This window comes from Crocuta crocuta, unplaced genomic scaffold, assembly GCF_008692635.1.
Source record: "Crocuta crocuta isolate KB4526 unplaced genomic scaffold, BGI_CrCroc_1.0 scaffold88, whole genome shotgun sequence".
Lineage (NCBI taxonomy): Eukaryota > Metazoa > Chordata > Mammalia > Carnivora > Hyaenidae > Crocuta > Crocuta crocuta.
In genome coordinates, this window is record NW_027532420.1 from 449,645 (window position 1) to 462,314 (window position 12,670).

The window sequence follows — 12,670 nt, forward strand, 5'->3', positions numbered from 1 at the left end:
GTATTCAAATTCTGACCACGACCCGGCCCTCTTCTTTGTTGCACTATGTTTCTTCCTTTTTGTTTTTTTGTTTTTGGAGTGGGCTCTTTGCATTTACTTATTGGAGCTTACCATACTTCTCAAAAATGACAACTCAAACTGTATAGGCCTTATAGAGCTGGTAAAAGAAGTCAATCTAGGTGAACTATTACTCGATTTCCCATCAGCAATAATCTGGGAGAGCAGAGGTAAAATGTGGAGGAAATGTACTTTGGAGGGAAACAGTGGAAGCCCAGTTTGTATACTCATCAAACACACTTTGAAGGTCAAGAGAGCTGAGATCAAATCTCGTTCTCTCACCTAATAGATTTATGACTCATGTAAGGGGGGTAAAAATATGTGAACTGCAAAGCGGAGCTACTAATACATGCCTTCCAGAGTTTATGTGAGAATTGCATGAGTAAAATGTAAGTAAACTACTCCGCATGGGAGACACTCAATTAGCTTCCTTCCTTGGCTGACATGAGTATTTAGGGAATTCCCAGTAATGACACCCAATTGGGTTGAGTCCTCCACAATGGTCTTCTTGAGTGCCTGAAACCGGTTCACTACTTTTCCCATATATTTATGCCGAAAGTTCCTTTTGAATTCTCTGGCCAGATATTGGCCCAGCTCCATAATAATCTCAGAGCACTCAGAGAGCCTGAGATATTGGCCAGGGTTACTTTATCTTTGGGTATTTAAGCCAAACTGGAAAGAGCCCCAAAGGTTTATAGTCTTACCTCGGTGCTGAAGTCCATGCCAAAAGAAAAAAAAAAAAACAGTTGATGCTAGAGAAATAAAAATGTTTCCCTAATGGTATAATGAAATGAAATTCAAGGAGCCCAATTTTAACATCTCTATGTAGATGACACTGGCTCATCTGATTTTCTTTCTCCTGCAACCAAGTCTGAATTTAGATAAGGATCGGTTCATCTGGAATTTATTTATTTATTTATTTTTAATGTTTTATTTATTTCTAGGAGAGAGAGAGAGACAGCGTGAGCAGGGGAGGGTCAGAGAGAGAGGGAGTCACAGACTGAAACAGGCTCCAGGCTCCGAGCTGGCAGTCAGCACAGAGCCCGACGCGGGGCTCGATACCCATGAACCGCGAGATCATGACCTAAGCGAAAGTCGGACGCCCAACCGACTAAGCCACCCAGGCGCCCCTCATTTGGAATTTATAATAATATTCACATGATATGATTTTTTAATAAATCCTCAAGCAAAATCCACAATTACTAATAATTTTAAGTTGACCTCACATAAAATCTAATTGACTACAAAAATTTCTTTTAACTTTCTTTAACTAGGTTTTCTTCATTTAACTGCAGTAGGCATTACAAATGGGAACGCATCATTGCCCACCAAAGTACTCTTGTCCTACAATTTAACTGGTACACCTTTCAGTTCATCTTTATTTCAGTAATGGTGAATTACAATGCAATCCACACTTGTTATTTATCTAGGATATACAACAACACGAGTTCACTGATAGTTTGTCATTATCCAAATCACCACTGATTTATAAACAATTTGGCAGGAAAAATCCTGAATCTCTGGTAATATCTACGTCAAACAGATTTTAAACACATTGTCAAAGACAGTCTTTCTAGTGAGTGACATTTAGTAGTGTGAGTAATATACGCACCACAGAACTGAAAACTTTAATAATCTGAGAGCATTCTTTCTTTAGAAGAACATTTTACCCCGAAGGAAGTGGGCCAACGGAATGTGTAGTAGGAAGAACACTGAAGAGTCCAAGTTATTCTGATCATGAGACACCTGGGAAAGTGACACACTAACCAATGAGAATCTAGCGCACAACTGCCTCAGACTCAGGCGGATTGTGAACAGACGTCTGCTGGGGATAAGGAAGGTTCCAAGAAAGATTCTTTTTTTTTTAAGTTCATTTACACATTTTTGAGAGAGAGAGATAAAGAGAGAACAGATGAGGGATAGAGAAAGAGGCAGAGAGAGAGAATCCCAAGGAGGCTCCACACCGTCAGCGCAGAGCCTGACACGGGGCTCAAACTCATGAACCAAGAGATCATGACCTGAGCTGAAATCAAAAGCTGGACGCTTAACTGACTGAGCCACCCAGGCGCCCCACTAGAAATATATTTTCAACCCTTCCCTACCTCCTTCCACTATTCCATCCTCCTGAGAAGACAAACATGAGGACTAAAACGGGTCCTGATCCCGTGTGCCTGGGGCCATCTAGATCTGCCTGCCGTGCTCCTAACTGAAAGTTCTCTCCTGGCTTTTTCCTTTCCAAATGAAGCCTCATTATTACTAACTGCACTCATACAGGCAAGACTGGTTTGGTAGCCCTCTAATTTCCACTTCCTGCCTTTGGCATACCCATCTCTAGTAACAAGTGAGAAACTTGTATGCAGTAGACCGAGCCCTCATTCTGTCCTACGGTTACGTGTGAAGAGGACTAGGGATGATCTGTTTCTACTGCTGACCTTCTCNATATTTTCAACCCTTCCCTACCTCCTTCCACTATTCCATCCTCATCCTGAGAAGACAAACATGAGGACCAAAACGGGTCCTGATCCCGTGTGCCTGGGGCCATCTAGATCTGCCTGCCGTGCTCCTAACTGAAAGTTCTCTCCTGGCTTTTTCCTTTCCAAATGAAGCCTCATTATTACTAACTGCACTCATACAGGCAAGACTGGTTTGGTAGCCCTCTAATTTCCACTTCCTGCCTTTGGCATACCCATCTCTAGTAACAAGTGAGAAACTTGTATGCAGTAGACCGAGCCCTCATTCTGTCCTACGGTTACGTGTGAAGAGGACTAGGGATGATCTGTTTCTACTGCTGACCTTCTCCAAATGAAATATTACCAAATCCTTCTTACGGTATCAGCACCCAAGGGGATCGAAGATAAAGTGAAGTAGGCTTGAGAGCAGTGCCAGGGGCACTGGGAGAAGCGTGGGACACAGGAGCCCCTTTGGCATCTGTTGTACCAGCTGGACGTGCTGTGGCTCTTGCTAAAGACTGAGGGGGAACAGAGCTGTCCAGCCACTGGCCAGAGGAACCAGTGAGGTACGCTGATGGGGAAATGGTGGGGTCAGTGTACGGGAAATATGTGAAGGAAAAAGAGCCTGAGAAGTTTTGGCTGAGAACAAATCCAAGAGAATTCTCAACTCATGCTACAGCCGTTAAATCTACAATTGTTTATATAATTTATCTTGGCGAAGCTTTTCATTCTGCAGTGGGCCTTTCTGCCATCAGTTAGCTCTTAAGTCCTTATTTAATGAAAATAATGAATACCAAACTTGCATTTCTCAAAGAAGCTGATGATGTATGTGTCAACTTTTAAAATGTTCATGCACTGAGAGTCGTATTAATATATCTGTTCACATGAAAACCAGAAAATGTAAATCTGCTAAGGAATTTCTTTTTCAAAAAAGGAATATCTTTTTCAAAGATCTTGTTACAAAGCCTGTACCTAGTCACAGTGACTTAAGATGTGAAGCTGCAGGAGGGTTGTTACCACGTTACTCTGTAACGTCTGTCTGCACCGGCATCAAGTGCCTGACTTCGAGACTGTTCCACAGATTATTTTATCCTAAATTTTCTTGTGCACGTGGGTAGAGCCATTAATGTGTGCCTTCCATTTGGCAAATGAACTCTACAAACAAACGATCCTGTGTCATAAATGCTCCAAATAGAAGCACAGAAATGAAAACCAGTTAAGTTTACTTCCCAGAATGATTCGAATTTTAAAATCTATGTATCTGAAACAAAGTTTTAGAAGCTCATTCAGTTAAACTGAAACACACAGCATTATGGTCAATACTACTATAAATGTAGTTTAAAAGTTCATCGCTGACAAAAAAAAATTATTTTCTTTTATGGTGCTAGTATGAATACCAATTTTGTTGGAGCACAGTTTTAGACTAAAAACAATGTTCCTAATAAATATACTTGGAATTGACTGAAGTGAATTATAATTCATGCTAGTTTCTAATTTCAATATTATATTAATCAAAATACAGCTGTAGTTGTCAAAATTTATCTGTCTGTACATACACTTGTATGCATTTCTAAACAAATCTCTAAATCTTGAATGTATATCTCTAAATTTTGAATGTTCTTCCAATGCATTCAATAAACGCAGGGTCAAAAATGTTTGCTTTTGAAGCTTTGGGTCAATTGCAATTACTGAGAGTAAAGCTGAAAAAAATAGACAAGGGTATGGAACAAATTGAACAACTCGAAATCAAATTCACTTTTAAGATTTAATTTTTAAATTCTGTCTTTAAGAATAGATTGATTTATGAGAAGAATCTTTTAATGGAGCTTCTATTTTTCATTGAATAATTTTAAATTCTGAGAGGGAAATAAAAAAAATTAAAACTGAGATCACTAACAACTACATGGTATCTAAATCTGATTAAAAAAAAAAACATTTAAAAGAAATCAATTTATTTGACAAATTTTACCTTACATATTTGTCTAAGAAAAATTACTATGAACAAGGCACAACAGTATTTGTGAACTATTTGACTTGAGATATTTATCGTTTTACAATATGAACATATTAGAATTAAGGATATTTGTTTTAGGGGCACCTGGGTGCTCAGTCAGTTAAGCATCCAACTTCGGCCCAGGTCACAATCTCCCAGTCCATGAACTCAAGCCCCACATCGGGTTCTGTGCTGACAGCTCAGAGCCTGGAGGCTGCTTTAGATTCTGTGTCTCCCTCTCTCTCTGCCCCTTTTCCACTCACACTCCCCTCTCTCTCTCAAAAATAAACATTAAAAATCTTTTTAAAAAATATTTTTTATAAATCAAGCAAGTGCTTTGGACTTAGAAAAGGTTCACATTAAAATTATATGTTATTTCAGAAAAAAAAATTTTCCACTTAGAAAAATAAAGTATCTTGAAAAGTATTTTTCTGAGAACCTCAGCACTTGTAGAGAGGATATTGATCATTGAAGATATCATGGTTTACACAGAAATGGCAAATGAAGGAGTATTGTGAATTTAATTACCACATGATAAAATAAACTATACTTAAAACCAGACCTTCAAATCACTGCGTTAGCCCATTTTCATAGGTATGGGAGTTTATTTGGCCAAATGTGAATTGCAATAAAAAGATGATGAATCATGGTGATATTTCAGGAAAACCAAATAGGTGCCTGTGTCACTACTGAAATGTTATTTAAAATATTAATTAGTTTATCTCATGTATTTCTAATTTCTATTCTTGAAATATTTTTTGTGATCTACATCTCACAGAAGCACAATGACGCATGCCAAGGGTTTCTATGTGTACACCTATGGAGGACAGGCTGCATGAAAGATAAACTGTGGAGACCAACACAAGGAATGTAGGGTCTCTCCCAAAACTGCACGTGGGACAGAAGAACATGGCTTTGACAGGTTGATTCTCTTCACTGGGCGATGTGCCGCCACGTCTGGGAGCGCGGCTCACTGAGCCCACTGAAACAGACAAGGCATGCAGGCTCCACGATCTGTAAGAACACAGTCCTCATGAAACCACATTTTTCATGGACATGAAGCCTTGGTCATTACTAAAGAGAAGATAGTTTCAGAAAACAGAAGAGTTTTGTACTTTTTCCTCTTTTACACTGAGCCTTATGAGTGTCCTGTAGTAAGCAAAGTCTTCCTTTCTGAATCCTGAGGACTTAGAAGACTCGTATATTGCAAAGAAGTTTGCAATATGCCTTTTAATGAAAAAAAAAAAATACCTCCTCGCGAACCCAATAGTGACTCAGGACAAGAAAGATGGAATAAATGGAGTGAAATAGTACAGTTTTGAAACTTTTTATTCTAGAAAATACATGTATTGGAGAAGTCTTATTCTAGTGACGTAAATCCTAATATGGGAAAATTATCCAGCATTTTCCTCTGTAGTCTGACCATGGGTAGCACCTGGATGTACGATTTTGTAACAGGGTTGCAAGTTTAGGAGACTGGGACATTACTTCCCACTTCCACTACAACCTCCTTCACCCCCAAAATAAAAATTTAAATCAAAAACTCATCAAGAAGAGCTTGAGACAAAAGTAAAGTCTACTTGGGCATCTTTTCACTTGATCTTATTGAAGAGGCCGAGAAGCAACGGGCATCACTTCAGAGGACAGATGTTAACTGGGGTCGGCAGTGGACCTGGAAGGCTCACGGTGGGCCGCGTGGAGAACTGACTGTGCACCAAGGAAAGCCACCATAAAAACAGCAGTTCACTTTTTTTCTCTCTTTCGATTACCACTTGCAAAAGAATTAGCATATAAAGATATAAATTAGCATATGTAACTGATTCATCACATTTTGATATATATATTTTTATCACGCAATTTGACCAAAGAACTCTGATTAATAACAGAAATTTCTATTCAACATCCAACTCTCAAAATTAAAATAATGATGCTCTAAGGGAAACACTCCCGTTTTAACAGGTTACATCCTTCATTAACCTGCATGAATGGGGCTGGCTGAGAATACATTTTATTGCATATTCTTGCAATACTTCCTGGGAGCACTTCCTTTGATGGGTGGCCAATGTGTAAAGAAGTCCCACATGAAGCTACCCCATGCTGGAAGTCTAAGCCTTGTGTAGAATAAAATAACGTCCTTTGACTCTCAACAGCTTCAGAGCTGTGATTCAGGAAAAGAAATAAACCAAACTTTAAAAGCAGCAGTCTTCCCTGAAATACTAGTGAAAATTAAAGATGGCAGCCTTATGAAATGGACCCAACATCAGGCTTCAATTTGAGGACCCAAGTGATTTTCTTCCATATTTAGGACACTTGCGTAAATAAAAGAAACATCTTTATATTCTTGAAATCACCTATCCCAATCAAAATATTTTGAAGGCTAAATCTCATTAGGAAACCTCATTAGCTCATGCTTCAGGAAGTAGAAGAACTTCAGAAATCTAGGTGTCCTAAGATGCCACTGCTCTGGCATTTTCTGAAAAGCATATCCCCATTGGTAGGACTCCGTGTTAAACATCGATAAATTTAATTATGAAAATACAAATGAAATAGCACTGCTCTACACTTAGAAAACTGTCCCCAAACATATGAATTGGGTGGAGCAAGTTGTATGTGTATCCAACTTGGGAGTGGCGCCTGGGGGAGGCGGACTCACAGGAGGGAGCCTGTGACCTCCGTGACCCGCTGCCAATTCCAGGCCGGGCTCAGACTTGCCGGGTGCTGGGAGGAAACCCACACCTCTGAGTACAGGGCTATTCGGGGAGTAAGCGCAGTGAGGCGTTTTCTTTTTCCTTTCCGCTACCATGACCCATTTATTTTAAAAAAACTGCGCACAAAGCCTTGGATCTGTGTAAACCACCACTGGTTAATGTAATGAATTGTACGAGTAAGCAAATCTATGCTACCAACATCTTCTGCTTCCATCTTCGTAGGAGACAGAAGTGTATGAAACATACAAAGCAGAATGTGACAGACGCCGAGAGAGGGAGAAGCAGAGGGAGTGAGGGATCAAGAACGGCAGGAGGGACTGCGGTGTCCTGGGTGTGTCACGGCCACAGGCCTCCTGTGTGTATCACGGCCGTGGGCCTGTCTTGCGCAGCAAGGGGCCAAGTGGTATTTGAAATGAAGAGCTAACTCCTGTCTCCCTCCTGTCCTCCGGGAAGCTGCATACTCCCTACGGATACAGACCGGCCTAGAAGCAATTAATCTCGGCCGCCTCTTCTCCGGCTCTTTCTGTTTTCAACAAACCATGAGCAGCTCTGCTGCCTTAGCTGCCACGCTACCCGAGCTCCAGCGACGAAAGTCGTCGTCCTGAAACAGACAGACGACGCTGTCACTCCGAAGCGAGACGCTCCTCCTTTTGCTACTAGAAGCATCTTGTAAAACTTGTGCTTTTCTGCCTTTGCTCGAAAAGAGTGTGCAGTTTCAAAACAAGACTACGCGGGGCGGCTGAGTCCTGCGCGGTGAGGAGCACGTCCCTGAGAATGGTCCTTTTGGGAAGGGGTTTGGAGACTCGGCTGCAACATCAACAGCAAAAAAGCGTAACCATAATCTTAAATAATTTTTAAAAATCTTTAAAAAACCTTTCTTCTGTTATTTTTGAAAACAGTTTCAGCATGAACTCATCTTTTCTAAGGAGCATTCTGAGTTTCCTACAGCTTATGCTATGCACTGTACAAGCTAAATTTAGACAATTGCACTCAACTCCGAATTAAATTTTAAAGGACTCCTTTTTTGCTTGGTGAAGTTTTCTTGAGCCTCAAATGCTGAACCTCATGTTAATCCCTTTGAGTTCTTAAGAATAAAAGCTATTCAAATAATCTGAAATTTTCTATCAAGAATTCTGGCACTTTTCCTGCAGATAAAATGAATGAGCATTCCAGTCCTCCCACACAGCAGGCAGGAAGGCAACACAAGTATTTCCTAAACATAGATCTTTCCTTCTCAGGCCATGCTGCACGAATCTGGTACAATGTATTATTCAATCACTGACACCGGGTGCAATACATGAGATTTAGATATTACAAGTCACAGAATTATTTCAATTACCTTTCCGTTATCGTGATGGCATTTAGCTCTTCAGCTAAATTATCAACCAGATTCTTGAGACAGGAAATCATGTCTAATTTTAAAAACATCAAGGGGCCCATAGGTGGCTCAGTCAGTTGGGCAGCCGACTCAATTTCGGCGCAGGTCATGATGTCACAGTTTGTGTGATTGAGCCCCACGTCGGGCGCTGCACTGTCAGCATGGAGCCTGCTTGGGATTCTCTCTCCCTCACTCTCAATTTGACCTTCCCTCCCCCTCTCTCTCTCTCAAAATAAAGAAATAAACTAAACAAATCAAAAAATAATTTAAAAAATAGTAGCAATCAGAGGATCCTGGTACGATAATCACTGTCACAGTCATCAACGTCACAGGGAATCTTTCCCAGGCACTTGGATTGAGACATGCGTAGTTCCAAGCATGAGTCTCTCCAATTATAATCTACAGCAGCCATTTATGAGGTAATCACTATTACTATGCCCCTTTTACAAATAAGGAAATAGAGGCAGAGAGAAATATTAAATAAATGTTGGTTAATGTAACCACTATTGAAGGCTGAGCTTAGGTTAGTGTGAAGATTAAAAAACACTGCTTCTATCCTTCTGCTCATGGATAACAGGGATGTCAGATAAAATATAAGATGCCTAATTAAATTTTAATTAGATAAAAAAGAAATCATACTATATTTTATCTATTATTATAACAGAAATATAATACATAATATCTTGATTACAATTATTTCCCATACGATATTTGAGACATATTTATACTAAGCAATTGTTTGTTGTTTATCTGAAATTCAAATTTGATTTTTATTAGCTAAATCTGGTAACCCTAATTAGCAGTTTATAACACCCTTCCATCCCCAACCCAGATTCTATGCCTGAAGTTTCAATCATCAATATGTACAACATATGCACAAGTCACTATCTCACACACACACACACAGGCACAATAATTCTGCCTATTCTATATTTAAGAGGATTAAGGTTCTGATAATAGTTTCTAAATCTTACTGAGCGCTTGCCTTGTACCCTAGGTATTCTAAGCGCTTTACATACCAACGCACTGTATTCCCACAACAACCCTGTGATGTAGGTATCATACCCCATTTTTACAAATAAAGACACTGAAGCATGGGAAATGCTATGGTCTGCATGGTTATGCACCCTCCGAATTCATACACTGAAATCCTAACCCCCAAGACGATGGGGCACTACCGTTAGGCATTACGAAGTGGGGGCCTTTGTGAGAGGATTCGGTCAGGGAAGGAGAACCCTCATGAAAGAGATTAGTACTCTTATAAATGAAACCACACAGCGCTCCGTAGCCCCTTCCACCACGCGAGGACACAGTGAAAAGCCAGCAGTCTGCAACTCGGAAGACGACCTTCACCAGAATGCAACCGAGCTGGTGCCTGGGTCTTGAATTTCCCAGCCTCCAGATCTCTGAGAAGTACATTACTGTTGCCTATAGATGACACTGCCGGGAGTATTTTGTTACAGCAGCATAAACAAAGACCAGGAGGTTCCATACTTATGCTAAAAGTACCTGACAAGTGGTAGGACTTGAGCCTGGGCAGCAACTCTGTACAGAATAACAGCCAGCGAGATACATACCGAACCAGGTGCAGAGTTTTCTGAATACCAACCAGCCATAAGAGACAAACTTTGTTGAGGGTTCAAGGCAATCAGTAGAGACCATGGAAGGTCACATCCCAGCACTTGGGCTCAACTAGCCCTAAAGGAAAGACAAGTGTATGCAAGGTTAACAACACTGTAAAACAATCCTAGAAGGACCTAGCTGACCTGCAAGTAACCTTGCTTCTTGCTAAAAGAAACTCCCGCATTCTTAACGGAAGACACAAAATTCCATTATGACCTGTGACATCCCAAGAAATACTCCTCCACTCCTCAGAGTGAAAACCAGAAAGAAAATCCATCAACAGAGCAGACCCATCAGTCGTAAGTGCAAGCAACACTGGAATTAGCAAACAAGGTCTTTAAAACAGCTATCATAAGCATGATAAAGGATTTAAAAGAAACAAATAGAGCTTCTAGAAACAAAGACCATAAAATCCTAAAAAAAAAAAAAAAAAAAAAAAAANAGGCCAACATCGGGCTCCATGCTGACATGCAGAGCCTGCTTAGGATCCTCTGTTTCCCTCTGTCTGTCCCTCTCCCCTTCAAAAAAAATAAAATAAACATTTAAAAAATTGTGCCTTGGATGGACCTAATACCCCAATCTACTAGGAATACATGAGATAGAGAAACCAGGAAAATAGAAGTACAGAAAGATAAGAAAAGAAAATGATCTCAGTGACTTCTAGGATGATCTAATATAGGTATAATTGGAGTCTGAGAGAAAAAGAGATACATAAGACAGAAAAAGAATTCTTTGGAAATAATGGCTGAAATTTCCCCCAATTTAATAAAATCTCTAAATCTACTGACTTGAAAATAAATAGATAAATAAATAGCCTCAACATGTACAAGCACAGAGAAAACCATACCAAGCCATTTCATAATTGAATTGTTGAAAAGAATTGATAAAAAGAAAATCTGAAAAGCAACCAGAGAGAAAGGAACGTTACTTGTGAAGGAACAGAAACGTGACCCTCAGACTTCTCATCAGATACAATACAATGTAAATGACATGGAACACTGTTTTTAAAGTGGTGGGGGTAAAAATGTCAACCTCACACTTTACATCTAGGGAAAGATACACTTCAGGAATAAAGGTGAAATGAAGCTTTCTCATATAAGCAAACGCTTAGAGAATCCATTTATAGCAGAAGTAGTACAAAAAAAAACAGTAAAGAGAATACTTCAGCAAAAAGAAAATAATATTAGAGATAAGTCAAGTCTACATAAAGGTGAGGAGTGTACCAGAAACAATAACTTCAGTAGGTATAACTTAAAGGCATTTTTAAAATTTTTAAACATTTTTTGCTAATTGTTTAAATAGCAAAGTTTTCGGGATTTACAAAATAGAAGTAAAATATATAAAAACAATAATACACAAAAAGGGAGGTGAAAATAGTATACTGTTTTAAGGTTATTACATTATATATGAAAATATATATTACATGAAAGTAAATTATAATACACTGAAGTGTGTATTGTGAATCCCACTTGAACCCTGTACAAATGCTAAAAATCTAAAAATGAAATATAGTTGATAAACAAACTAGAGGAATAGTAAAAACTCCCAACCCCCAAAAAAGCGAGGAAAACTTAAGTAATGAACAAAAAATAGATGGAACATAAAGAAAATAAATAACAAGGAATTAAGTCCACCCCTACTATCAATTACAATAATGCTCGTGGTATAACATTGATGATAAAATGTAGATTTCAGACTGTATAAAAAAGCAATATTCAGCTGCATGCTTTCTGTAAGATTTACATTTAAGTATAAAGACAGAAATCAAGTCAAAAGTAAAAGACTGGAAAAGATACACCATGCAAGTACTAACCACAGGAAAACCAAAAATTCCATTAAAAGTGGGTAAAGGATAAGGCACCGCAAGAAATAATATATACAAGTGAACAATCAGGTCCTGGAAAGATTCTCAACGTCTCCTGTCTTCATAGAAATGCAAATTGAAACTATAATAAGATACCGCTATCAACCTTCTGAATGATTAAAATCAAAGTAGACAATCTCTCGTATGAGTGAGGATGTGGGGGTAACACGAAGTCCCATGCACGGCTGCTGGGAATGTAACATGGTACAACTTTGGGAAACAGTTTCACAGTTCCATACGAAGGTAAACAGCCGCCTGTCATAGGACTCAGCAAAGACAGCCCTAGGTAGTTAATGAAAAGAACTGAAAACCTATGTCCACACAAAGACCTGCACAAAATATTCTTAGAAGTTATTTTTTTTTCAAACAGCCCCAAATTGAACACAACCTAAATATCTATCAAGAGGTGAGTGGATAAACAAATCATAAATCCATACAATGGGTCACTATTTGGCATGGTAAAAAGAAAAGGGATTACTTCTGCACACAGCAACATGCATGTACCTGAAAAGCTTTGTGCTGAGTGAAAGAAGCCAGACACAAAATGCTACATTCGTTTACACTGACCTCTACAGCAGGCAGAGCCAGCAGATCAGC